Raw genomic sequence first — 23,587 nt, forward strand, 5'->3', positions numbered from 1 at the left:
ATGCAGACTTCATGTAAAAATGTAAATATTGAACGGTGTCACATTCTTTGATTACTTTTAATTTGCATATGCTGCTTATTTCAGAAACTTGATTCTCATGACTCAGGAATGCACACTTGCTCAGTGGCTCAGCATGTTTTTAACGTTTATGCATCTCAAGGTCAAGCAAGTTTCATTTTCTACATATCAAACGAACGACTAAATCATCTAGATTTCTCAAAGTATATTGAGAAAAAAAAAATCTGCTTGCATTTTTATTACACATGATATGGTATCAGTGTGCATTGTTTGTGTATTAAAACAAAAGAGTATAGTACAATAGCAATTAGTATTTAGTATAAAATTCCTATAATTTATGCAGATTAAGCATTGTTTGACAAAGTAAAAAAAAAACAAGCATGGGATTTTTCCTGTGTTGTTTACAAATGTTTTTATACAGGTAAAATGATTCAAATGGTTGAGAACTTTGTTGTATGTAAATCGGTTCAAGATTTTGTGTTATAAATGCATAAGTTTGTATTTATGTATAAAACAACTTGAACGATTACATGTACCATAAATTGAAGTCTGTTAAAAGGACTGGTCAAATCTCGTTAAAGTTGCTTTTCCCTTATTTTATTTCATGTGCAATAAAATCGAAAAGCGAACCACTTGATATTACTCATTTCCTGGTCTACTGTTCACTCGTTAATCACATTATGTAATCTCAAAAAAAGTCCATTCGTCTTGCCTGCAAACCTTCTGCAAAACTACAAAACATGACTATTCTAGTATTGTATTTTACATTTCGTTCCTTTTCCCAAAGACGACATCTCCATTCTTAAAACTGAAACACCTATTTTGTTTTGTTTGTCTAAAAGAACGTGCTGTTCTGGAATAATTATGATCCCGAGAATGTTCCTTTTTTAATGGCATATGTGAAGCCAATTTCAACCCATACAGTTCTTCCCTGAAAATCAACCAAATTTAGTCACCCACATTTTAGGTCAAGCTCACAGAAAAATACTGTAAGATAACTATCTGCTTGCCTTGCCACGAATCTAATCCTCAAATTTTGGGGGTGGCCTTAAAAGAAATTAAAATTTATGATTTTGTTTGAGATTTACGACAAATATCAATTATCATTGTTTACAAAAAAAAGGAAACGAGGGATGTTTACACATTTCTAATACTATGGGGGAAAGGTCATTCCCCACATAATTTCTGAATCCTCACTCCCCACCCCATCTCAAACTCTACACCCCCCCCCCCCCCCGTCCAACCCTCACCACCGAACCCCCCCCCCCCCCCCTTAAAGAAGGGAAAGGGGGGAAATATAACTCGGCCATGACTCGTATCTGTTGCCATCCAAAGGTTATTAATTCGTTTCTGCATCGTTTGCCACTTAAACTTTAAACAAAAATCGTCAGTAATGCTATGTGCCGTCGCCCCTTTGAGCACCCCCCCCCCCCCCCCCCCCCATGTGCAAAAATCACCCAGGACCTGGGAGGTTTTCGATCGGCTCGGCGGGGACGATGGACATTCATTGATTTTGGGAACGATTAGCTTGGACGTCAGCTTTAATCAACTGTCCTTCACTGCGACTTGGGAAAAGAGATTTCAGATTGAGAAATCAATGCATGTTTTTTCTTTTTGTTCACCTGGCCATATAATAATAGAAAAATCATATTTTCCGCTTAAAATTGGAAGTTAAAGTCTTCTAAATGCAATCACGTCTTTATATTGCTGCCCGAGTCAGAACAAAACTATAGCAATTTGTGTTCAAAATGTATGTGTCCTTGTAACTTGTTCAAAAATGTGCATTTAGTACAGGCCTAATCGGTTCTTTTCCCTCCATTTTCCGTTCGATTGTTTGTTCGATGACATGTATAATATGGAGCTTCTGCTCTTCAAAATTAATGTATCAATTTGGTTGGAAAATTAATATAAAAAGAGGAAAAAAACTGGAGATACCGGGATTCGAACCCGGGGCTTCTCGCATGCGAAGCGAGCGCTCTACCTCTGAGCTACATCCCCTTTCCTGGCGGATTGTAACAAGCAATTATCTAGTTGACGCTGCCTTGAAAATGATTTTTCCTTTCTCATTCTGCAGTCCCCGGTGGATGGTGACCGCCTGACATGGAGACCTCAATTTATATCCTTGCAGACTCCTTAAGACGATCGATTTTCCCCCCTTCTCTCCTCATGAGGAAGGTTAACCTCTCATTCTAGCCGTTCAATGATGAACCTCTGGGAATAGACGGCCTCGTGTGCACCAATAAAAACCCCATAATAGTTTCAAATAGATTTTGGGGGTCATCATTTAAGTCGAAAACTTGGAAATAAAATGGTTATAGATTGATGTTTTAATATGGGGAATCCCGCAATGAGGCGTGCTGGGTTTGTCAGTTTGTCTGTCTGTTGGTTGGTCGGTCCACTCACGTCACGGTATGTTTGTTTGATGATTGATTGGTTGAAACCACCTGTTTCTAGTAAAAGAGCCCCTCCCCATTTGTCCACCTCTCCCCTCTTTTGCCGTACTAGTTCCGCTCAAAATTTGTCATGATGTTGTAATTATTCTACCTTTTTCTTATTTTAAAAAGTCAGTGATGAACACAAATTTCAGGCAACAATGAACAGTTAATAATAATAATATCCTAATCATAAAAATCACACAACTGCCATCGTCAATATGAAAAAATAGATAAATGAATAGAGGCTCGAAATAAATCGCGTAGGCCAGGAGCACTCGCATCGCACAATGGTCCAATTAGTGAGAACAGGTGTTCCATTGTTCTCTCCTCAACAATAAACGCTCGACTCGGACACCATTCACGTGTAAGGATCTCGAAGGTCACTGCGAAGGATGCGCTATATCAATAATTATAATTAGGGGACACAAAAAAAATCACTATTTTATCATAAAACACAACGGATGGGGTAGTCACCTGAACAACACATTTGTGGCTATCCAGGCCTCTGCATGCAACAACAATTAACTAAATGCATCTTTTGTATGCGCCTAGGGTGTCAAATAAGTTGGATGGTATATCTAGTACAAAACTGGAGTGATTTTTAAATTATTTTTGTTGGGAACGAAAGAAGAGGAGTGAATCAAAATGGCTACCGCAGGCATGAGGATTAGCTCAACTCCTGAAAGTAAGTAATCGACTGATTATTACATTTTGTTTATTTTTTTACCCGTGCATTTGTGTTGTTGAATTTGGGCTCAGTAGTCGTCAATTATTTTGACATGAAAAGATAACATGAATCAAGATGACTCGGTGACAATGATGATAGGTAATAAAATAAATAGACCATTAATTATCCCTTAGACTGGGTATTTTGTATTTGTAGAAAACTATTTGTATGCGCGCACATATTTTTTATTTTTATTTGATTGTAGCCATTCTTGTCGCAGCAAACGATTTAAAATGAACTTAAGATACCGGGATTTGAGCTTCCATCAGTTGATGAAGAAACGGAAGTGGTCCTCCTCCGTTGTTTTACGAGTACTTCGCGACGAAATCGTCTTTGCAATTTATATCATAAGAATGCAAGAAGGATTTTCTTTTTCGAATGCAACAAACAAAAAATAGATAAACAAATTTCCACAAGAAGAAATGGAGATACCGGGATTCGAACCCGGGGCTTCTCACATGCGAAGCGAGCGCTCTACCTCTGAGCTATATCCCCGTTAACAATTTAAGCGTTCTAGCTGGCGATCTGAAGGATTAGGGTAAAAGTACAATTAACAAAGATTGTAGAGGTCATTGTGGTGATGGTGATGAAAATTTAAAGTGGTGATCAGTTGGGTGTTGGGTAAGTGTGGTGATGTGTGATGATGAAGCAGAATAAAATTTGGTTAAAAAAAAGAATAGATTAAAAGTCCGTAAGAGGTCCTGAAGTGAAAAAAAACCATGATGAAACCATTTCTGTTTTTTAACCCAAATAATATGTGATTCACTTCATCATCCATCAAAATAAATATAATTGAATCGATTTTTTCCCCTTTCCTCGCAATACCACAAGAGGGCCTTCTTCGAAACCGGCTTCCCTTGGTCTGGTATCCACATCCCACATAAAATCTCATGTAAAGAATGTGCGTTCATCACAGGAGCAATAAACGGGGACCTGGACACACGTTCTGTACGCATGTGGATTTTTACGTTGCTGTCAAAAATCAATAACAACAAACGGCACTCTTCGTAACCCGTACGTTTGCAACGTCGAGTTATCGTCTGCTCGCGCTCGGAAAACGTACCTCCAACGAAATCTGTGGCATGAGTAAGTTGCTTCGGTTCAGTATTTAACAGTTTTTGCTAGAAACGAGCAACCATTTCTGAAAGTAAAATTGTTGTGTTATGTTTGTCGTTCACAGTGGGTCAAGTTTTGAAACGAGTGAGGAGTAGAAGACGCAAGAAAGAAGATGGATCCGGATCGAACAGTGAGTAAAAAAAGTTTGCAGTTTTAATTTTCTCCCAATTAACATTTTTTTAACGCAGTGACACTGGACTTTTACTTTTCAAAATTTCATTTTATGCATTTATTGATTGCATTTATTTGGGAAAGAATGTAGTTTCCAGACGCCACTTCAGCAGTTGTGTACAATTTTCTACAAAGTCTATGGAGAGTCAAGAATGAAAAAAAAGTGTTTCCTAAGGCCCCCCCCAAAAAAGTCTCCGGTTTCTGGTATGGAGCTTGCCCCAAAAGTGGTGCGGCGACGCGGCTTTTTTTTTTTTTTTACTTGTTTTTTTTTTTTTTTTTTTGGCTTCAAATGTCGGCTGATGACTGCAAATGGTGCCCGACTAAACTTAGTGCAAATATATGGGAGTCCAGAGAGGCCACATAAAGCTTATTCTCGATCATAACCCCATCTAAAAACACGTTAAAATTGTGCAGCAGCAGGATTCCAGTCAAACCAGTGAGTTTGGCGGTTTTGAGACATCATCTTGTATTGAAAAAAAAACTTTTTCATTTTGCCGACGCGCATGGCTGCGGCGACGCGCGCGCATACCAGAAACCGGAGACTTTTTTTTCTTGGCCTAACACAATTGGAATTGTTTGTCAGTCCCAGATTCATGTCTTTTATTTAAACATTTTTGCAATGACTGACCTTTATTGAGGTGATATATGAAGAAAAAATTGGCATCAGGATGCAACATTTTTTCCTTTCGCCTTAACAGGAAAAAAAATGATAGGCTTACCATTTGCTACTGGCAGTTGTTGAAATTTGTTTTCTCATGCATGTCAATTGTCATGGATAGGAATAACTTACGCAGTGGCTATTGTTACGGCAGTCGGCCATCTGGTTCCCTGACTTAGTAATAAATAGCATACAACATCAGGGTCTTTGGCTCTTGGAACCAGACTAGCAACCGACTTTATTTCCTTTCAAAAAAATCCTCCAAAGCCACGGATTACGAAGAAGATTTGATTAAAAACATAAAAGTAAATGAAAGTGTTAAAAAATAAAAAACAAATTAAAAAAAATGTTTGGTTTGGCATGGATTTCATCCCGGGACCTTCAGCATGGTAGCCAAGCATTTAACCAATCGAGCTACCAAAACACTCTGTTTGGTTGGGCATGCAGTAACGATAGCAGATGAAAATCGCGTTACAGCTGCAGTAACGATAGCCACTAAAAATAATTCATTGTTCCATTTTTTTGTACTTAAACCTTTTCCTTTCACAGATTCTGACCTGGAGTTAAAATAGGCAAAGAACCCAAATATGTAATTAAAATGTTTTCTGGTGTTTAAAGGTACATTTCAGTTTTGTTTACATGACCAACTTTTTTGTAACAGAATAGGTTTACCACTCAGTACATAGCGGCTATCGTTACGGCAGCCGTAACGTGATTTTCAACTGCTGCTGTTGTTACGGCATTGCAAAAACACCATTGCGAATATCACGTTTATTACTGCCCTCCCAACCATAGCACTCCGGTAGCTCAATTGGTTAAACGCATGACCATGCATGCCGAAGGTACCAGGATCGAAACCCGCACTGGGCGATTTTTTTTTTAACAGGCTAGTTTCATTTACTTAATTTTGTTTTTAATCAAATCATACTTTTCATTGTTGCCATGCATTACACATGTTACTCTGATCGATTTTTACAACAGTAGTGCTGTTATAACTGAAGGGATAATCATATTGTCAAATCTTTTGAATTGCTTTGAATAATGTTTGACAAATGGGCATGCTGGGCTGAACATCGAGACGTTAAAACATGAATCAAATAAAAATATTGGGGCAGAGTGGCATCATCCGATGAAAACATCTATTCATTTGCACGCCAGTTTTCATAGATTGCTATGTGTTAACATTCAGCACCCTAGACTTATGAACCATTGAGTTTCAAGAATAATGGTCTGGGAGCTAGATAAGCTAATGTTAAAAAAAAAATCCCGGATGTACGCGCCCGCCTATCCAATAAAAATGTAATTTTAAGGTGTTGAACGTGTTACTTTTATAATTTTGTTGTGGTAACCATGGTTTAAGTCCCTACAATAAGTTACAGATTCAAATTTCCTATACAATTGTAAATGAAGAGTTTTTGGATTCCCCAAAAACCAGAAAACTTGACAACTGTACAAGAATACTTACCCCAGAGGAAACAGTATCCATATATAACAAAAAGACTTCTTTTATTTAAAAAAAGGTCATCCTTATCTTTAGGACACCTCTATTTTTTTGCGAGTTCTGTTCAATACTTTTGCAGATGACTGTCCAGTACCAAAGTGGTTTTTGCAGGCTAAAGCAGTCTTTTCTCTTCAGATAATTTCATTTAAGTTGTAATTTTGAAAGCACTTTCAAAGAAAATGTGACTTTCCTACCTTTTTTTTTTGCAATTTGCCATCTTGGTTTTTGAGTCAGTTTTCTGTTCGTCATCGTTGTCTTTCTCCCTTAATTTCCCTCTAAAATCAAAGCCCTGCCAGCCTTTTTTCCACAAAATTAAACCTGCTGATATTCAAGAAGGTGTCATACTGTTCAGATATATGACAAGAAATATCAGAATGTCACTTTTGAGTGTCATTTAGTCTGCTCTTTTGGTGAGTCTTTTAACCTTAAATAGGAACGGGGTCCTAAAAGTAAGGATTACCAAAAAAATGGCTAAACCAGTAGTAAAAGTATAATGTGCACACATACATGCACACGTATACATGTACCTTTGTTTATTGTGACCTTTTTTTTTTCTCTTGAAATTTGCAATTCCGTGTGCACAGATCTACATGGATGTATGTCGTTAATTAGAATTGCCGGTACCAGTATACCATTGATATGCTCAGGGTTGGCATTTGACTTCAATGTCGGTGCCTGTGCTGCCCACGTTGAACGGCTAACTGACGCTAATAAGACTGAGGGTGGCTGTAGTGTTACATGTACGACTCTTGCTTGCTAACCTTGAAGTCAGGAATAAAGGCAAATATGCACTGTGTAAATTATGTACCTGGACATGGACAGTGTAAATAATATGCACAGTGACCTTGACAATGACTTGTTGTGATTTATAGGAAGTTGAACATATCCAGTTACAACTTTAGATGTAGGTTTTTTTTTTAAATTCAACTGAGCCAAAATCCTACTAGGTAAATCTTACTATGGTACTTGTTATAAATGTAAGAAAAATAGATTTTTTCACAAATATTTTTTAAAAAAGGACAAATTGCAATTTACTAATAATGTAACCAAAATTCATGGTATTATCTACCGGCAACTTGCAAAGTTTCTTTGTTTTTATTCTGACTTTCGTGTCGAACAAGAATGTAAGTGTATTTTGAATAAAAATTAAGTTTCATAGATTAAATGCATATTTTTATAGCGTTTCATAAAAGCTTGCATCAGTTGCAAAATATATTTACTGTCTCGTGGTAAATATGTACAATGTGTATTCCTGATCCTACCATGCAAACCTTTAAATCTTATCAGAATTTAATAACGTAATCAATGCATGCACACATACAGTGTATGCGTACATCACAACATGCGGGTACACATGTCGCACACATCTATCGTACAAGTATAGCATACTGAGTGAAATGTTAGATAATGGTCTGGTCTAAGCATTATTGATCATTGCATACAATCCTTAACAACAAAAGGGACTTTAAGTAACTGGCCGAACTGGACTGAAATATTGATTAATTAGAGCTTCGGCATACTGTCAAATTTCAAGCTTATTTATAAACACCTTGTGAAATTACAAAATTACTACAGTATAAGCCTTTTCGGAGTTGCAACTGCGCGCATTCGTAACCTGTGACAACGCACATTGTTTGTCTCAAATGCCCTTTGACAGTACCCACAATGCACAAACAGCCTTTTTGTAAAGTCAGTGGCGCGATGTTGTCAAAGGCCATTTGAGACAAATAATGCGCGTTGTCACAGGTGATGAATGCGCAGTTGGAACTCCGAAAAGGCTTATTACTTTACCACACACATGTCAGTGCGCACGGAGTAGCATTTACGTTTAACATGATTACATGAAACAGTACATTTTAAATTCAGAACAGGAGAAGTGAATATCTAATGAAACATAAACTACCATCACATGTTTTATGTGATATCAATACAATTTGTATCAAGATATCAATATTCTTCAGCCTGAATTGTTTAATTCCAAGCCATGTGCTGGACAGATTTCAGTTTCCCCTGCAGGCAGTTGTACATTAAGTACCTATCCGGGACTTTGAAAAATTCAGTTTTTATTATTAGATTTGTATTCACTGCCAGTGGCTTTCCAATAAAATACAATTACAAGTTAACAACAGCTGAAGCTGAGTGTGGAACAGAAAAAAAAGCAATGTAAAATTAATATCCGGTGATGGTGCTCATCAAACTACCCCCCCCCCCTTCCCAAGTCACTGTCGTCCCACATACAATCTATCCCTACGGCAAGGTTACTGTCAATTGTCTATTATTAAAAAAGGCTAACCATCCACCAGGGAAATGAGACAACACAAGTCAACTACACATGTTAAGCATTTCACTAACCTCAGTTGATTTGAGAAAAAAAATATAACTTAGTCTAGAGCCAGTGATATTTGAATGCCATTTGTAAGATTATTTTTTTTGAAGTCAAAGACTCTAAATTGCTTACATTTTTTCTCAAAATGATCCAGACTTAACCCTTTTACGAGTGTGAGTAAACAGAAAAAGTGTAAAAGAAATCTGTCGATTAAGTTTACAAGATTGATAAACTTAATTATGGCCACCTTTTTTTAATTTTATGGTCTTTTATACATTAGTTTTGTTCAGTAATTCAAATGGATCTACCCAGGTACCCCATACAATTTTTTTTCGTATCCGAACTACACACATATATATATGCACAAGTCAATGTACATGTATGTACATGTGCCTCCACATGTTTCACAAAGTGACACAGGCAAAATATACAAATCTTTGGTCCAGTGGACACAAAAATCTGTGATCTGTGGCATCCAGCCTGGGTTTGGAGCCTTCTTATTGTGAAGTTGTCAAAAATGAATGATAATGTGCAGTATGGCATGCAATCTTTGTGTATCTTGTGTGATATTTTACAATGATGGTACCATATGATACAATGATGGTACCATATGAAAAGCTTTTCTACCCCAACCCACTTTTAAGTTTTAAAAGTGGGTTGGGGGCATGCTCAATTCTATGGAATATAGTCACAGTGAAGTTGCAACACCAGCTGAATTGACTGGAATCCAAAATCTGAACAAAAAAAGAGGATCTTTGAAAGTACCCTTTTGCTCTGAACAACACAATTCATTGAAACTGGCCCAAGTGTTGTCAGATAAAGTTTCACTTCAGGGTCAACATCACAAAGTTAACGTTTTTAAATCGTAGTCTGCCTCAAGTTGAGATTCACAAATGGTATTTTTGTTTAGGGTAAATTAATATTTTAAGTGATCCGCTATATCAACATAACATGTGTCTCTGAATTTAAGTTGTGAAAGTTTACACACTTTTTCTTTTATACAAAATATTACTGGACATGAAAGTTTACAGTTGTACTGTAAGGCCAAAAAAATAAATAATACTTCTGCTTCCGGTTACCCTACCTACCCTATTTTGACAACCCTTACCCTGATTGTTTTGGGGGAAAATGAGGAAAACACCCCGAAAATCATTGATTAAACTTTTACCCTTGACTACATGCAGACACCTACATATGATTGTACAAAAAAAAATTGGTAAAAAAATCCCTACCTACCCTATTTTAGAATGCCATGTAATTGGAAGCAGAACGGGTTTTTTTTTTTGGGGGGGGGGGCCCCGAATCTGAAGTTTACAATTGTATGGACTTTTCTGTTTACTTTGCCACTTTGCAGCTAACCACCCATTCTGAATATGTAACTGAATAAGAACCATCATTTTTCTAATGAGTTGATCAGGTTACCAATTACGAGTTACCAGACACTGTGAGATGTAAATTAGATTTTAGCGTCTTCCTACTTTGAACCTTGAAAATCGCTTCGTGCCGCACACTAATTTTCCAATGGATGCAGTAATGCCTTTCACTTATGCAACATAATTGTCAAGATCGTCGGTCAGCAGATGTCGATGCAACTGAAAAAAAACGACATGCCGATGCAACTGAAAAAATGACATGCCGTCAATGTGATGGCTCAGTTGAATTTGAATTGTAAACCAAAATGAATTATATATCCCTTCCAAATGCAACTCCTGTACGTGTACATTTACCGGTACTTGTACCACGAACATCTCTACACGGAACATTGGCATACAGGACTGAAGGTTGATCATGTACACGATTGAAATGGTTAGCCTCCGTTAGAATTACAAATTTCCTGTCGTGAGAATGCTCGCAACGTTGCGACACACAACGTGTGAAATTGACAGAAATTGGACATTGTGATCAGAGTGTGATAAGTTAAAGCAGAAATATTCGAATTTCTCGTTTCATTTTCTAGAAAAATTGCATCGCAGGCTGTCAGAACTACATGTACACATGAGTACTTAATAATTCTCAAAATAGATTTGTAGAGAAAAAGCATTTTTATTTTACATACACCTGGCTTGCTTCATTTATTCAAGGCTCAATTTTAATGTCAGAAGTCATGTAATGATTGTACATGTACATGTATATTGAGGCTTTGATGAAATTACTATTGACTGATTTAGAAATTACAAATGAGCGAACCGTTTCAATATAAACCAGAACAAATTACTACCATGGAACATCATCTAATTACAGTCACCAATACTCCACAGAAGTAATTGTAAATTCAATGCCAAGTCAATAGAAACCATGCAAAAGGAGAATCAAATGCAAGCAATTTGTAACACAATGCCCATGAGAGTTAATTCTATCCAACGTTAAAAAAAAAAGAAAATCTATTTGGAAAATACGAGCCGGACATAGCCTTGGTCTTGAAATTGGGTGGCATATCATAAACACCCTGCCATTGTCGCACTTTGACATATCAATATCACGTGGAACAATTCAACTCGTTCATTTGCGCCTTTAAAAATATATCCACTGCTGCTCGCTCGCAGACAAGTTAATTTGTGGGCAAAGACGCGTGCAGAATTCTAGGCAACCCAGACATTTTTTTTTTTCGCAGTTGATTTGTCGCGGCATACAGAAGGCCAAGATTTTCAAGTCGGGCACTGGAGAGCGTCACTTGAAATAAAGTCGTCATGTTAATAATAGATTTCCCTCCTTGGATGAATTCCAGCTCACTTACATCGCACAAATACCCTGGAGAGACTCTCAGAGATTATCCTGCTTTCATTGTTTTATCAGATTGGCTACATGTACATGTATACAATTTGATAGCCTACAGCTCTACCGCAGTGTCATGTTATGTGTATGTATGCACAGACAAGATTTTTGTTTGTCTCATCAGGGGCACAATTTTTGTACTGGAGTAGTTTTAATCTGATTTGTTCCCCCAGAAATGATACATTATTACCCAGAGAAACCTATGTATACATGTATGTATTCTACAATGTATTACTCTGTTGAGCTGTGAATCTGTGATGTAGGCCCTATACTTGTATAAAAGTTGACTTAATAACTCGTTTATGCACTTCAATGCATTTTTCATGACATAGGCCTAAAGTTCAAATTTTAGGGTCAAGGCTGTCCAGATTTTCTAAATGTAAAATATCCTACTTAATTCTGGCCATCAGATTAATCTGTTGTTTGTTCAAATACTGTTTAATATTTCATCAGTCGTAATGAAAAGGACTACACCAAAATTTTTTGTTTCCAGTATTGAAAAAAGATGAATAATAATTCATTGTTAAAAAAGGCTCTTAATGTAAACTTTCACATTTTTCCTCTGGAAAAGTCTTTAACATGTAGGCCTATTACTTTTGCCGGATAAAGTCAAGCACTGCCACAATCAGTAGATGTAATTGAGACTAAAAAATCACATGTTCGTATTTCTCCGTTTGCACGGCAGGAAAGCAGGACCCCCTGTAAAGCACGACCATCATTTTGTCGTGTGCTTGAATGTATAGCTGTAATTTACAAAATGTACCACCTGTGCTTGCGCTGTCAGCCAGCTATATGCGCAAAATGACCCCCTGCGCTTTTGGAAATGACGAACCAAAGCCTGCACAAATTGGCCGTTGGTAGCCGCACGTCCATGAATATTGTATGATAACGCAACTGAAATTACCTAGGCAACTCCTCAGTCAAGCGTGACACTTGTGTCTATTATTGGGCATTTCCAATCCTGAAGTGAGCGCTCCTTTGCCTTTTTGAATCCTGGAGAGTCATCCAACTACACTTGTGAGAGATAAAGCATGAATTTGCAATAAAAGAAGAGAAAAGTTATTGTGATTTATTTACAGGAATGGATATTTTATGCACCTTCATCATTTTTAATGGTAATTGCAATCGTGGTGTTACCTTGAACACAACATATTAAGCTTTTATTAGTCAGCCACGAGCTTTGTTTGCCCGTTCAGATGGAAATGATATTTTGAAAGTAAGGTTCGGAGATTTGGTTATTTCTGGTAAGATTTTTACAGAAAGTTAAAAATTCTGTATCAGCCAGATTAACCAGGTTTAAAACCTACCCACATGCCAACGAGAACTCAACACCTTTGACCAAATTAAATGCACTGCAGTCTTCAATTATTTGCACGTTGCAAAATACATGCATTTCTAATTTCTTACACGTTCGTTTGCGGCTCCGTAATTAATTAAATAAAATTCACTTAATTCAGAAAATGTTGTACCTTCTGAAATTCTCAACAGATTTGTCTTCATCCTTACTTAGGCTACATTATCCCCAGTCGTGATCGATTCTGTGCAATTAAAACTGCGCCGAGGGTGTCAGAGACAACCCCAGCGCAACCATTTATAAGTCACTGTGGGGTAACTGACTGCATCAACATTGATAACGTGCTAAGAATTTTTAATAGATCACCAGAGTCTGAGCAGCGTGATAGAGCCATATTTCCCCCCTACAGACTTGACTGACAGGGATGATATTCCAAGCGTCCCTTGGCTTCAAACACCTTTCATCAGCTTGCCGCAATGTGCGCATCCCGACTCTATTGACAAATTGTTACATGTCGGTAGCGTGTGTGCGGATTTATCATCGTGTAGTCTGGGCTTTAATGGCCGGCACCGAAAATGCCGGTCGGTGCTCGGACTCAAATCGTCAATGGAAAAGTAGTCATTAGCTCATCAAAACATCTGGTGTAGCATTTGAAGAGTGCCAGACTATAGAGCTAAGCAGAGAGTCTACATGTACATACGGGCACCATCATAGTTTTCCTATAGATCATTTAACCTTTTACAAATGGCATTGACCAAGTTTAAATGGAATTTCGATTTGAGTCAAGGCTGATACTTGGCACGAACACAATCACGAACTTGTGATGTCAGGGCACGTTTTCGCGCTGCAAAGTGTGGTTAACTTTTGTGATTGCGTTTCAATGGCAACTTTCGCTGCGAATATTGGGCATCAACTGTGCTTTGCGTTATTGTGAAGTTAGTGGGGTTGGGTCAACGTGGGTCAAATGAAAGTGAGCTGTTTCATACATTTGTGTCAAATAACTGGGTCAAATGGCGTTAAACTAGATTCCTGGATCAAATAACTTGACATTAACTGACTGAAACCTGAAGATTGCATTTAACCAGGATCAAAAGTAACCTGATTCAAATGACATTTTTTTTAACCGTGGCTAATTAAATGATGTTTAACAACAGAGTCAATTAACCAAATTTGTAGTGACGCCAGTCTCCCTGCACCTCTTCATGGTTTGTTGGAGCCTTTTTGATTTATGTAAAAAAGATGTACACGTACCGTATTTCCACCCTCTTATTTGTATTCTGTTACTTTTTTTTCTGCTGGTAGTAGTAGTGTTTGATGCTTGTCAGATTTGCTGAGCAACGTTGAAGAGCTCCGATCTATCGTGGCAGGCTAGCTACATACATTGTATGACTAATCACATCACATTGGTAATGATCCATTGATTGACTCAATACACAATGATTCATAGGAGATCATGTCTCAACCCTTTGTTATCTTGTATCCTTTAGCCTTTCGCTGAAGGAAAAAAAAGCAGGCAGATGTCGTCATAAAATGTGCAGTGATATGTATGCTCGACAAATAAAAGAAAGAACAAAACTTATATTTAGACCATTATCAATAATTGCATTGTATTTATTCTGTGATGAACTCACAAAAACTATACACTCAGGCAGGGCTGTTTGGGACAGTACTGGGACTGATATGGATTACAAATACAAACATGTACATTGCATCCAAACAATATATTTTTTAATCTAAAAATTTACTTTAAACGGAAACTATGACTTAAGTATTCAGTGGGGGCCAACCTACCTGTAGTCAGTGACAGCTAGCTTACCCTATAAACACTGAAACATTTGTGTAAAGAACAAATTTGATGCGCAGAGAGCGTAAGGTATTTCATGCGTTACGCACTCATGTATATTTATCTTTCCTTCAAGGCCCGAATTCCATCCTGCGTCTATAGTGTATCTTGCCTTCAAGTTATTCTGCATGGTTATAACACTTGCAGAGAACCCATATGGTTGTTATATTCACAATTTGCAAATGTGCATACGTACAAGTACTAATGTATAGTAGACCTGTACAGATTACAAATAAAACTCAAGCGAGGGGAGATCAATGTTAAAACGTTTCGCCATACGGTTTCATGTCACTGTAACATTAATATATGTGCATGTACATGTACTGGCACACTATGTCCTGTATACGTGTGCCTGTACGACATTTTAACTGCAACATAAAAACCACAGGTAAGAAAATATACATGTAAGTGATATTTTCATTCTTTTGGTTGTAACAGCGTCACTCTTAGTCTCAAGCGAAAAATGAACCGTGCAATATTCCGATACACCGTATGTAGAAAATTCCGCAAATCTAATATGTTATGCAAATTTCCCACCTCTGAGCTGGCTGAGAAAGTGCCCATGTTCCCCCCTGCCTCTTAAGAACCGTTCCTTCCAAGAACATAGTCTTAAACAAGCCCAGCCTGCCTTCGGTTGAGATATTTGACAGCATTAATCTTAATTTACATTTAATGAAATTCCTGCGGAGGCCCTTCTACTGGCCAAGTTTATCGTGCCCTTGCAGCATTGTACATAGACACATGTACCGGTATGGTTGCATATGTTCATGCATGCCATATACAGTACAGGCCAGAAAAATACATTGTTTTTAGTTTACATACATGAAAGTATGAGTTAGTATGACCCACTGTATTTTGTACATGTTCATATGTTCATTTGTGAAAAAAATAGCCAAAATTCCCTTGGCATTTTTTGCACCTTGGTACAATCCTGAATACCTTTCAGAATCTGAGACTTTGTAGTACATTCTTTGTACTTAAAGATAGTGTACAACATTTGCAAACATCAAAAAGCAAAAACAAACATATTATTATGAAATACCTTACTTGACTGTAAGTGAATAATACAAATAAAGAAAAGTGGAATTTTTGTATCCATTTCCAACGATGGTCAGCCGACCATCGTTGGGGAGAAAACTGCCTTTTTTAAAAATCAAATACTGCCCCAATTTACCAAATCAGTTCACATTTTGTTTCCCATTCGGTGATACATAGTCTGTGAACAAGTGCAAGCCAGCTAGTCTGGTTCCCTGACCTAACAATTCCCTGATATCTATAAATTGCCCTGTTTTGTCTGAAGCAGGGTCAGGGAACCAAACTATCAGAACAGCATTTTTTTTTCTTGGTTTTTCCAGCATCTGCATGTGTGAACACAAAACTTTAAACAGGTCCGTGCAGCAATAATTGATATAAAATACTAACCCCCAAATTTATTCATTTCTGAAAATTACAGCAAAACCAAATGTTGTATTACCTTTAGTTAATTAAAGGGAATATACAACATTTGCAAACATCGAAAAATAAAACTACCAAGTTTTTGCGAAATACCTTAATAGGATGTTGGTAAATGACAGTCTAAAGCATCCTGTAAAATTATGGCACCTGGTATACTGTCATTTTCAAGAAAGGTGGTATTTTTGTATCAATTTCCAACGCTGATCGGCCGATCAGCGTTGGAAACAACTGGCTTTTTTTTCAAATACTGGCCCCAATTGACCATTGCACTTGTTTGCAATCGATTACAAACCTATGAACGGGTGCGAGCCAGCTAGACTGGTTCCCTGACCTTACAATTCCCCAATGTATGTAAACTGCTCTGTTTCTTCTTATATGGAGTCAGGGAACCAGACTACAGGAAAATGATCGTTTTTCTTGGTTTTTATAGCATTTTCGAACCCAAAACCTCCAAAAAGTCAGTGTAACTATATTTGCTTTATATTTCCAACCCCCCAATTCCATCCATTTCTGAAAATTACAGCAAAAGCAAATGATGTATATTCCCTTTAAACAAGCTCTGAAACAGACAAGAAGTACCGGGGTAGTGAACGGTAAAGAAATGAAAGTCAGTTGTTATCATAATATTCTCTTTAAATGATTAACAACCAGCAAAAAAAAAAAAAAAGAAAAAAGAAAAAGAAATGAAAACCACTCAATGATAACATTTTAATAGTTGTTTACACAAGGTATAATACTGTCTACCTGCCTCACATCCCTAGAATTAACCTTTACGCTCAATACACACTATGTATGCAAGCAGTGTGTATATTTGAACAGGTAAGCCGAATTCAAATTGACTCTCCAGCTGACATTTTTAAATCAAGATTTTATGTGTACATTTGTAAACAGTTTGTTTTAACTATGTTTTGATGGACAAAGTCGATAATTTGTCTTACGGATTGTCTAAGTTTTGCCCCTGGTATAGAATGATTGTCATGTTGCTGTTTACTGGTTAAAGAGCAGAGAAACCATAATGAATATAATAATTTAATAATGTGGTGCTTACATGTATATAGCGCTTTATTCCTAAGGTTTCAAAGCGCTTTACAAATATTATCCCTGTTCATGAGGAATGAGACCATATTTCTGCAGCAGCTCGAGATCAGCGCAATTGGGTCTCTACCTTCCCAGGTACCCATTTTTACTCCTGGGTGAAGAAAGGCAATTGTAGTAAAGTGCCTTGCCCAAGAAGACAAGCACCATGTTCCCCGATAGAGTTTGAACCCATGTACCACGGCTCATGAGTCGAACAACTACAATCCCTGTTCATCAGGGAAAAGAGTACCTGCCAAGGCACCCATTTATACTCCTGGCGGAAGAAAGCCAATCGTAGTAAAGTGCCTTGCCCAAGAACACAAGCACCATGTTCCCCATTAGGTTTCGAACCAATGCACCACCACCGTAACCATTGGACCACAGAGCCCCACATGTGCATTTATTTCCCTGTCTTTTGGATGTACCGTAATTTGTTTAATCCCAATTGGAAAATTGAGAAATCCTGCATTCCAAATGTTTACAGTAATGTTCATGTACAATGCATGTAATTTAAATTACGACCCTCGTGGTGCACATCATGTATGCATACGTATGTTACCATTTGGAGTTGCTGTGATATGAGATAGACATTTTTAGTGATGACTGTATGGTCGTCCAGGGAGTTGGTTGGGATTCTCAGTATTGTGTCAATCCAACTACGAATATTGTTCAAAGGGGAAATGACTAGGGCTCAATTTTTGGTTCTTCCAGCCGTATAATTCTGTTTCTTATAATAATTTAAGATCACAATAATGTGCTTACAGCACAGAAATTCTACCCTGTAAAGAGCGAGACAATATTTTACGGAATGTATACTAAGCGAAATTTTCTTGAGAGCTAACCTGAGAAATACGCTGTAGGCACATATTTTTCTGCTTTGGTTTTGCTTACATGTACATGTATTAAGTAGAGCCATGAAATTGGGACCAGACATACATGCATGTCATATACACTATTAATTGCTTCATTTCAGTATCGTCCTACTTCCAAACATTGGTGTTTGAATAAAACAAGTAAATAAATATAAAATACCGATTGCTACTGTAGTACATTTGTAGCTTCGTCCACCCGTCTTCGACCGAATCAATTCCCTCTGTCTTACAAAAATAGCTCAGCGAGAGACCCACAGTGAAAATGCCAGACGTCACTGATGCAATAAATGATTTGAATGTGTTTAATAGCTCCCCTGACCTGGAAAATTGAAATAATCAAATTTCATTGCAGGGGTACACGTACATGTTCATGAAAGGTGCTACACAGAGTGGGTGGGGGGGGGGGGGGGGGGGGGGGAGAGGAGGCACGCAAGCCTGCTGGCGGAATTTGTTGTTCCCAAATGCCAGCAATTTTACATTCACTGCACAGCAGAAGCCCTAAACTAGAATATTCTGGTAATTTGTGAGAGTGTATTATTCAATTATTTATTAAGTAGTTTCCTTACAAGGGGTTCATGTAAGTATTGGAGAAGCGGGTCAAATGTTGGATGTTCTGTAAATAAGTTTAAATATTGAGAAGTAGGCCTAGGTAACTAAATTTGTGAAGACTCAGAACCCGAGGTTTCGATCGTAGCAGAATATTTGTCAGATTAAGGCAAAATTAAACAGCAGTCAAGTTCAATTGAATGAAATGAACATTCATTAAATTTAAGATTTCCGTTTCTACAAATATTTTTTTTTTCATATCTTAAGACAAAAATTAAAAGTGATCGAGTTCATGGATTGAAATGAAAGGTCACATTATCTTAAATTTAATTTTCACTGTAAATGTTAGCTTGCATAAGATGAGGTTATTTTTCTTAAGAAGTCAGGTTATGGAGGAAATGATAGTATAGGGGCGGGGCAATGAGCTGAAATAAGGGGAGGGGACTTCCTCCCCCTCCCCAAAGAGGCAGATTGTAAGAACTTTACAGAAGACACAAGACTGTTAAATTTACATTCACATCCCATTAAAACCTTGTTTGTATACACCTACTCTTATTAAAAGAAAACAGTCGATTCACCGACACGACCTCTTTAATCTTTGTCTTATAATCTGACAGTCGCCGAGACTGTCATAGCGTAGTAACAGATTGACACAATTGATCGCGAGCTCTTCCCCGGAGCCAATTGATGTTTCGGAGAGTTTCAGGGGAAATTAAAAAGAGAGACTCTGCTAGGCTTAAATCCATTACCTAGGGACTCGTAAACTACATTTTATGTTGATGGGTGGAAGGAAGCTGTTTATTTTTTCGTCTTGTGGGGAGGATCGGGGGGGGGGGGCTATAGATGTTGTTACAACTGCTCGGCTGGAACGTCTTTCAAAGGAGCAGTGTGGACATTTTGTAAATTGTGTAATATTTTAGCCATTCTGTCAGAATATAAAAAAAGTGGAATAGTTTATTACATTAGTAGCACTTGATGGAGACCTATTTGATAACCAATCTTGAATAATTAGTAAAATTAATAAACCAACAGAGCTTAAGGAGAACAAGATGTAAAAATTTTTGCTTCAGAAAAATCTCAGCAGATAAATGCATACGAGATAATGGGGGACATGGTAAATGAATCTGCATCCTGTAAGTTTTTTCATGCTATCAACAAGAACATGAAACTTTCTTTTACACAAAATTGGAGCATATAAAACAGCTCTTACAGTATATGTACTTATGCAATGTACATGTACAAAAATGCACCCTGTCTGAAGAACTTTTCTTTAATTTCGTTGATTTTACATGTATAAACTTTTTATCTGAAAAGGGAAATGGTCCCAAGTTGGTTTGCGAACCCATAAGTAAAATATCCAGTTAGCTTATTGTGTTGGCTTCATTGAGTACAACCGCAAATCTTCGAAGACTTTCGTCCTTGTGGGTTTCCAGTGTGATATAAGTTTTTTCTCGGCATGGTCAAGCATCTGGAGCATAGACAATTGGACATAACTGATCCAGTCAAACCGATAAAATAAACAAGGACGGTGTTCAAAAATCCCAAGGAAAGCCATTTGTTCTACTTGTCTGGGCCGAAAAGAAATTGGCAATAATCGTCTTAAAAGATCAGAGAAATGGGTTGTTACTCGGATTACGTTTGTATCCCACTTGGCCAAAGCTTAAACCAAATACAATAAACACATGTACATTTAGGCATTTGATTTGTGAATAAATAAAAGTGTTTATGAATGTTATGAATTGTTCATGATTTCCTACATATATGAAGTAGGCCTATACATTCATTTTTACCATTGGGCATCATCTGCTTAATTAAAGGGAATGTACAACATTTGCTTTTGCTGCAATTTTCAGAAATAAATGGATTTGGAGGATAAGTATATTATAGCAAATATTGTAACACTGACTTGTTTCACGTTTTGGGCTTGTAGATGCTGGAAAAACCAAGAAAACAATATTCTTGTAGTCTGGTTCCCTGACCCCACTTAAGATAAAATGGAGCAATTTACAGACTTTGGGGAATTGTTAGATCAGAGAATCAGTCTAGCAGGCTTGTAGTCTTCACAGGTGTGTAATCAATTGCAAAGAAAATGCGGACGATCTGAATATGAAAAATTAGGAGCACTTTTTGAAGAAAGCCAGTTTTCTCCAACGCTGGTCAGTCGACCAGCGTTGGAAAAATACAGTTTTTAAAAAAAATATCAGCACACCAGGTGCCACAACTTTACAGGATGCTTTAGACTGTCATTCCCTAACAATCCAGAAAGATATTTCGTGATAATTTGATCATTGGGTTTTTTGATGTTTGCAAATGCTGTATCTTCCCTTTAATGTACTTACTTGATTACACGAGGTCATTTAATCCATCTAATGGCTTGTCCTGTAACTTCATCCATAATTCTATTGATGACTACTGTGCATACTTTGTACTGTACGTGAGTTGATATGGGTTACAAGTGCATCCTGATTATAATTACTACCAACAAATTCAAATTCTGAAAGATCCAAACTTTTGTTGGATCTTGTTGATGTACATGTAGTCTTAGTAGTGACCAAAACATGTGGGTTTTTTTTTTTGGGGGGGGGGGGGGGGGGTTCTGGCCTATAATGTAATTTGTTTTGGCAAATTGTCACACCCTTGTTATGGAAACATTAAGAGCCCTAGCTACATGTAAATACTCCAAGATGCTAACGTTCAAAATCCAAGGGTGACGTCAAGGCAAGTACTCTCACTGCGAATTTGCAAAAGTTGAATACGTTTCATCTCCTGTGAATTTTTGCATTGAATGTTTCAAGATGTCAGATTCACTTCGCATTGACACTCGCGTGACGTATTCACCGGCCTTAAGGCCAAAAAAAAAAAATATTCGGTCTCTGGTCAGACCAAAGTTCCGGAATTGACGCGGCCACGCGGCTTTTTTTTTTTTTTTTGCTTTTTTTTCTTTTCTTCAAGCTTGGATTGTACAGACAAGGTGGGTACTATTTTGCTTTTTTGGTGTCCTCATGTACATTGGTGTCCTCCATAATTTGCCTTGGTGCTTTCGATCATTTGCCTCGGTGCAATTTCCCATTCCTTGGTGCTCTTTGGTAAAAAAAAATGAGGAGGTGCGGCAATAGAGGGTGCTGTTGGAGCTACCGCGGAACATTTTAGAAAAAAAAAGATTGACACGCATGATTAAAATCGACGCGCGTGCTGACCAGAGACCAACTTATTTTTTTTTTTTGGCCTAACAGTCATTCCACTTTGACAGCCATTAGGGGTACCTGCATTTCTTTTCTCTCCATCGTTAGCGGAAGTGGAACCCATCCTTCTCAGACACGGCACCTGCTCCAACCATTTGTAATGTTTGTATCCCACCCTCCGATACAGAAAGCAGCACTCACAGTCATTTGGAAAGATCAATATTATCTCTTTTTTTCTGTACATGGACTGGCTGTTTCCATAAACACACCTGTAGGCTATTACATGAACAACACCACTGTGCAATGTGCAGCGCATGAATGCAAAGTATGGAAAGGTAATGTGGCACACAAATTTAATATGTTTCATGCTCTTGCAAAAAGCGGGGGCGGATTCGGCGGAACATACATTTGTATATGTGAAAGTATACATGCACCTTGTACAAAATGTATACCTATTCTGTACCTCTCATTGTTAATGATCCAAAAATTGGGGGGGGGGGGCAAAATTCATCAAAAGAGCAGGGCCTAAATATCCTGCCTGTGCTCACAAAATAATAGTCAACTTTGTTAGAATTATCTGCTAGTTACGCATTCAAGGTGCGCGTGATAATTAATGTACCAAACTGCAAGACAATCGCCATGCTTTCGCAGAAAATTTTATAAAAAGTGTACAAAAATATCAAAGGTTTTATTATTGCAAACAGGAGTTTCTTACAGTAAATAGGACAGTTTTGTGCAAAATTCAAGTCTGAAACAATGTCAAAAAAGTAATTTTCACATAAATTGCCAGTTTTATAGGAGTTTTTAAGGTGCACAGATCTGGATTTGTAACGGGATGTAACGCTGTAATGCAATACATTGTATACATTTAAATGCGTGTGAGAGTAAATGAATTGTGATGTATACATTTGTATACATATTTCTGTGAGTGATGTATGGGTTGATTGAGATCTCATTAAGCGTGTGCAGTGAGGCGATAACTTTTTTGTATGCATCATTACGCTGAACATATAATGACTGAAGGCCTTTGCTAAAGGTCGTTGACCCCTTCCTTTTATAGTGCATATTTCAAACCTCATTGCACCACAATTTTTGGTTGCTGGTTCGATTCCCACAACAGTCAGTTTTTTTTTGTTTATCCAAAACAGAACTCGTCACACTTCTGTGAATCATGCACCGTTTCTAAATTAAAATCAAAATTTTAAATTCAATAAATCAGAAAATTCTGATTATGTCACAATGCAGAAATATCCGTACTGAAATCTTAACATGTAGTTAAAAAAAGCCAAAAATATTGAGGGTTTGATAATTGACCATTAAAACATTTCCTCAAAAAGCTGAATTTCTGTGTGTGGTTTCTTGTAGGCCTATAATTTGCTCGTATTTTGACATCTTTCTTTAAAGAGACAAAAAGTTTGTCTGAATTTGAAGGATAGGAATTTTGTCTCATAAAAACCATGACAATATATTTGTTAGTGGTTAAAATGCAGGTGTGCCTCTCTTGTATAATGTCAAAATTCTGTACATTATTGCAGTCGGAGAACTGTACATTAACACACCTTCGTGTACCATGCATGATGCCAACTTGGATTCA

The 23,587-nt window shown here is 37.4% G+C and overlaps 2 non-coding genes across 2 annotated transcripts; both read right to left on the minus strand.

Annotated features, from left to right (window-relative positions):
• Positions 1–1,944: 1,944 nt before the first annotated feature.
• Positions 1,945–2,016, minus strand: Trnaa-cgc. The gene has a single exon. It is a non-coding gene; the product is annotated as a tRNA-Ala (tRNA).
• Positions 2,017–3,603: 1,587 nt separating this feature from the next.
• Trnaa-cgc lies at positions 3,604–3,675 on the minus strand. The gene has a single exon. It is a non-coding gene; the product is annotated as a tRNA-Ala (tRNA).
• Positions 3,676–23,587: the final 19,912 nt, after the last annotated feature.

Source organism: Patiria miniata, unplaced genomic scaffold (genome assembly GCF_015706575.1).
Source record: "Patiria miniata isolate m_02_andy unplaced genomic scaffold, ASM1570657v1 HiC_scaffold_9, whole genome shotgun sequence".
Lineage (NCBI taxonomy): Eukaryota > Metazoa > Echinodermata > Asteroidea > Valvatida > Asterinidae > Patiria > Patiria miniata.